At 42.0% G+C, this 6,181-nt stretch overlaps 1 long non-coding RNA gene across 1 annotated transcript; it reads right to left on the bottom strand.

The window, feature by feature from the left end:
* Positions 1–2,458: 2,458 nt before the first annotated feature.
* On the bottom strand, positions 2,459–3,531 carry LOC307215626. The gene is made up of 2 exons (XR_013838596.1): positions 3,347–3,531; positions 2,459–2,714 (listed from the first exon to the last, which is right to left on the bottom strand). It is a non-coding gene; the product is annotated as an uncharacterized lncRNA (long non-coding RNA).
* Positions 3,532–6,181: the final 2,650 nt, after the last annotated feature.

Genomic DNA, 6,181 nt, shown 5'->3' on the forward strand with positions numbered 1-6,181 from the left:
TAGGAAGAAAGAACAAAAGAAAATGTACCAGTTGTTTTAGACAGAGGGAGATGCATTGGGGGCTCATCACATGCTAGGTGAGAAAGAGGGCCCGTCCCATTCCTCAGCCACAGTACTCTGAGTCATAACAGCAAGCCTTAAAGGTAAAGGTAAAGGTACCCCTGCCCGTACGGGTCAGTCGCGTCCGACTCTAAGGTTGCGCGCTCATTTCGCTCAAGAGGCCGGGAGCCAGCGCTGTCCGAAGACACTTCCAGGCCACGTGGCCAGCGTGACTAAGTGGCATCTGGCGAGCCAGCACCAGCGCCGCACACGGAAACGCCGTTTACCTTCCCGCTATAAAGTGGTACCTATTTATCTACTTGCACTTAGGGGTGCTTTCGAACTGCTAGGTGGGCAGGAGCTGGGACCGAACGACGGGAGCTCACCCCACCGCGGGGATTCGAACCGCCGACCTTGCAATCAGCAAGTCCTAGGCACTGAGGTTTTACCCACAGCGCCACCTGTGTCCCCTAACAGCAAGCCTTAAGGTGCTGTTATTTATTGTTTGATCAGTTATAATCATCCAGAAGGCTGACCTGGTCTTTGTCAATGAAACTTGAGAAGGTGGAGTTCCACTTCTTTGCCCACCAGAATGCCTAGGGTAGCATCAACGCAGACTCAAGGGTCAGAGAGGAAACTTCACTGTGTCTCCCTCTCCAGGCTCCCCCTCCCCATCATCTAACCAGTAGTTGATTGTTTTAAGTGTTTGTATCTGATGCTGGGTACTAGGGACAGGGTAGGACACTTCTGCAGATATTGAGTGTGTATATGTCAAGAGTGAGGTCTGGGGAGCGTGGAATGTGTGGTGGGATTACTAAGCTGATCCTGCTCTCCCCTTTCCCCAAATGTTTATGCATTGGAATGGTCTGAATAGGACCCTTGTTGTTCCCTGACAGTAACTGAACTTGGAAAGTCACACTCAGCAGGAATCCAACAGAGTTTGTAGAACTTCTGAATGCCTGGAAGGGTAACTAGATGCCTACATTTAATCACTGTGTAAATTGCTTTGAGGTATCATACTTAGAGAGAGAAAATAAATAGCAGGTACTTTCAAATGCTCTCACCCTCCCCGCCTCGTATGCAGCAATTAAACCTACAGGCCAAAAGAGTTGCTACTTCATGTGGAATTTAGGATTCATATTTCTGAGTCTAAAACTGTTCATGCAGTACAATCATGCAGTAACTGAAAGTGCCAACAAATCAATATGTTGAATTTCATAGGAACCATTTAGCAGATGTTGTCACACTACTCTGCTAATTACTCTCCTCCCCCACCCAAAACACAATGGTTTTAGAGGGAGGAAATGAGTGCAAACATATAAATTCAGCTCCCATTCTGTAGAGGGAAAGTGCACTGTTATTTTTGGCATCCACGCAGGACTAGCTTGTGTTTAATCTGGAACAACACAGATGGATATTCGGTGAAGGCTGTTGCTGATACCCTCTGAGTTTAGTCTTCACTTTTTTTCAAATCAAGAAGAAATGTGCAGCATACTCCATATATACAACCTATTAAGTATATACAGTTTGGGAAGGGCCATAGCTTAGCAGTAGAGAACATGCACTGCAAGCAGCAGGTCCCCAATTCAATTCCAGGCTTCTCCAGGTATGGAACTATCTGAAACTGAGCTTCAGAGCTCACTGCAGACAGTACTAACTGAGCTAGCTACTGGACCATTGGTCTGGCTCAATAGAAGGTTCCAATTAAGAAATGAGACCCATTTAAATAATTGAGGTATGCTTCCAATGTCATGTGCTGAGCATTAGAGTATTCACAGAGAATATGCAAGCCTTTAGGGAATAATGTTCCTTGCATCAGTGTTTTCCCCTCTTATTCCCATGGGCACATGTTGGAAACATTATCACCGATGCCCTTCTATGTTCTTTTGCTTAGTTACCCAACAGATATCAAATAACTTGGCCCTCCTCATTCTGCATGACTGATAACATGTTTGTAATTATATGACATGCTGAGAATCTCAGCAAATGTCCCAAGAGTCAGGGGACGTCTTACCACAAAGTGAGATAAAGCAGCTGTTTTGAGCAGCATAATTCCAGGGGGAACTGGAGTTTCATGCCTCCCACTGCCATCTCTGGATGTTATTATCTAATAAAAGATAACCTGAGGGAGAGAAATGCCTTTGGTTGGTGGTAGCAAGGATGCATATTAATTTAAATATTAAATGTAAATCAATAAAAAGGCTCTGGCAACTGTGTCCTAATTAAGTAATGCACGTGCTTATTCCGTTATTTCATTGAAGCATATCCAGATATTTGTGGTTTGCATTGCTGCTTTGATAATCCTAACCATAATCATGACTGTGGGGTATGGAGGGGTCCATTTTCATTGTTACATTTTAATCTCTTCCCTTTGCTTATGAAGATGCTCGGTGAAATTGTTTACTACTTATGCTTCTGCTTTATTCAGTCACTAAGCATTTTATTTCTCAGACTTATAGCTATACTCTCATGCTTATACGTGGGATTTCTGCTGGGAAAAGGCCAAGCATGACTTGGAAAGCTGATAACGTCTTTTCAGCAAATAATCATGCTCCGGAAACGCAATGAATGTAATCCTGGCAAGAGCTGGATACGATGTCACACAGGCATGTGCTGGGTTAAAACGGCCTCTTCATTTTCTGATTTGGGATTCCTTTTCCAGCAGGGATTGGAAACTGTCATGGTTTGGTAAAAAGAGAATCATTTAGATGTGAAAACCTGGGCTGGACACTATTTGTAAAAAGAAAATGGAGTGGTTTGAGAGAGAACTTTTTCCCATGGCATGCATTCCTATTTCTTTTGTCCTGCTGTCACCTCTTGTCAAACACATTTGACAGATTTTTGAAACAATGCAAAATCCCTGTCAAACCTGTTTCCCAAAAGGAAAAAGCAGGACAAGCATTTGCACCACACCCAATGATCCTTCCTCTAGAATGCCTCCGATTCTCTGAAATGAAAACTCCCATCTGGGCTGTATCGTACTAACACTACATGCACTGAAATTAATAGACCTAAGGTATTCATGTTTCTAAATTTTAGTGGGACTGCTCTGACTACTAAGATCTGATATGGCCCTCTTTCTCCAGCGATACAGCCATTACCTATCAGATGCCCTTTCATTCCAGCTACAGGGAGTATGACCTTGCCTTGCAGCAGGATTCAACCATGTTGCAGCCAGACATGCTTTCTTTCTTTCTTTCTTTCTTTCTTTCTTTCTTTCTTTCTTTCTTTCTTCTCAGCTGTCTCCCCCAGTGCCTTTCCGCTCTTGTCTTTTATACCCAGATGTTTCTGTTATCCCCCTACTTACTCCAGCATTAATTTCTCCCTTTCACCATCATGAAATCTTTCTGTGGGATTTTGTCTGCACAGACCACTCAGGACCTTCTAGAAAGCTGCAGTTGTGAGCACACACTAGATACTATCTCCTCCTTTGTCTAGCTGGCAAGGTGAGTGATGGTACCAGTAACCAACTCAGGCTTTATATATAATTCTAACCTGACAAGGAAAGTTTCAATCTTGACCAAACATCTAGATCCCTTTTGATTTCAGACCAACATTTTTCATAATTATCTTTGTATAAGTTCCTGTTCTTCGCTGTTATGTTTACCCCTATATATCTTACTTTTTAAACCACATTTAATTCTGTCTCTTTCTGAAACCTTTCTGATTCTAAAGAAGTCAAGTTTTTTTCTAGAACCTTGGTTTTTTGCTTATTAAGTTTAAATCCCGCCACTCGACCAAACTCATAAATCAGTTGCAAAACCCTTTTGGTACTAGACTCTGGCTCCTGTAAAGTCAATACTAAGTCATCTGCAAATGCTTTAAGTTTATACTCTTTCGCTCTGACCTGAATACCTTCCACCAACCGGTCTCCTCTGATCATGTTTAAGAGCACTTCCAGGACCAATATAAATAACAAAGGGGATATAGGACAACCTTGTCGTGTACCTTTTTCAATTCTAAACTCTTCTGTCACCACATTGTTCACTATCAGTTTTGCCTTTTGCTCTGAATAAATTGCCTCTATCCCATTCTGAAACCCCCGTCCCACTCCCATCCCTTCCAGGTTTTTCTTCATGAACTTCAAAGAAATATTGTCAAAGGCCTTCTCCGCATCTATAAATATCAACACTGCTTTTGTATTGATGTTTGTTTGCAAGAGTTCCAAAATATCAATAATGTTCCTTGTATTAGCAAACAAATGTCTACCTGGGAGAAAGCCTGCCTGGTCCTTATGAATTACTTCATTTAAAACTTTTTTAAGTCTACTTGCTAGAATGTCTGCAAATATTTTGTAATCCACGTTTAGGAGGGAGATAGGGCGGTAATTCTTAAGTTGTGTCTTTTCAGTTTCTAGTTTGGGTATCAATGTGATGAAAGCTTCTTTCCATGACTCCGGTGCCTTCTTCCCCTCCATAATTTCATTGCAAACCTCCATTAATGGATGTATCAAATAATCTTTCAATGTCTTGTAGTATTTGGAGGTAAGCCCGTCTGGCCCTGGAGATTTGCTCAATTGCATGTTCTGAATGGCCTCTTCGATCTCTGATTGTGTTATTTTATAATTCAGGATTGTTCTGTTCCGTAGAGACAACCTTGGTAATCCATTCTTCTTTAAAAATTGTTCTATCTCTGATTCGTTTTGCGGCCCTTGTGTATATAATTGCTTGAAATATCTCTGGAAGCACTTTCTGATGTCCATTGGGTTCTGAATATTTCTTCCCTCAATTTCTAAGTTTGTTACTGTGTTCAGTTTTTGTCTCTTTTTCAGCTGCCATGCTAGCAGCTTTCCACATTTATTTGCCGATTCAAAAGATCTTTGTTTCATTAACTTAACTTTCCATTCCACTTCTTGATTTATCAATTTTGAATATTGTGCTTGATAATGTTTAATTTCTCTTAGGATCTCCTTTGATTTCGGTTTCGATCTTAATTTCTTCTCACCTTCTTTAATTTTCTCCAAAATCTTATCCTTTTTCTCATTCTGTGCATTTTTCTTAATAGTATTCTGCTGTATCAGAAACCCCCTCATAACCGCCTTACTTGCGTCCCAGACAATTCTTTTTTCCACCGTAGTGTTCAAATTTATTTCAAAATAGTCCTTCAAAACTTTTTGGGCCTTTTTACTGATCTCCTGATTTCTAAACAAATTGTCATTCATCCTCCATCTAAAGGAGCCGGTTGGCGTTAATCTCATATCCATCTTTACAGCATTATGGTCGGAGCAGGTCTTTGGGCAGATTTCCACTTTTTTTATCTTGGGTGCCAGGCCTCTAGTTGTCCAGATTTGGTCGATTCTTGTCCAAGTCAGTTGGGCTTCAGAAAAGAATGTTCCTTCTCTTCCTAGAGGGTTCTTTGTTCTCCAGATGTCAATCAAGTCCATGTTGTCAGTCAATTCAAAGAATGTTTTGGGTAGTCTGCCTTCTTTTGTTACGTTTTGGCTATGCGATTTATCCATGTTTGTCTCCTTCACCTGCCACAGATCAGCTTTGACAAATAGGTGGAACCATCTATCTGAGAACCAGCTGACACCATAATGACGCCAGGTGATTGACACATGTCAAAATTCTTTGGAAGATGTGCTCTCAGCACTAATCAAAGGGGGGCCCTTTAAGCAACAATCAGATGGTGCTCTGTTAGAGGAAGCCCCTTTGAAGTCTCTGCAGAGGGGCAATTAGGAGCATTTCCCCCTTTTGCAGGGAAAGCAGTTTGTGCTGGGGGAAGCACTGTGAATAGTAACTGCTTCCTTTGGAGAGAAAGAAAATGGAATCTGGAAAGGACCTTGTGGTGCTTTTCAAGTGCTACACAAGGGGCTTTGTAAGTCCTCTGTTTGGGTTTGCTAAGCACTTTGTGTCGTGTCCAATTGCCCAACAAGCAGCTCGTTGTCAGGATAAGTTCCGCGCAAGGGGCTTTGCAGGCACTGCCAGTCGACCAAGCCCCCCACCTGCAGGTGGACATGATTTGTCTGAAACAGGTTCATGAGCCGGATTAGGCCCATGGGCTGAAGGTTCCCCCATCCCTGTTCTCGTAGGAATGGATGGAAGATTTTATCTGTGTCTGTTGTTGAAGCCTCTTCCTATGTACGCTTAACACAACGAGATTATTGTTATTTAAATAGTCTGGCTTTTGTTAACCAGGCGGT

Source organism: Podarcis cretensis (assembly GCF_951804945.1).
Source record: "Podarcis cretensis genome assembly, chromosome: 5".
NCBI classification, from domain to species: domain Eukaryota; kingdom Metazoa; phylum Chordata; class Lepidosauria; order Squamata; family Lacertidae; genus Podarcis; species Podarcis cretensis.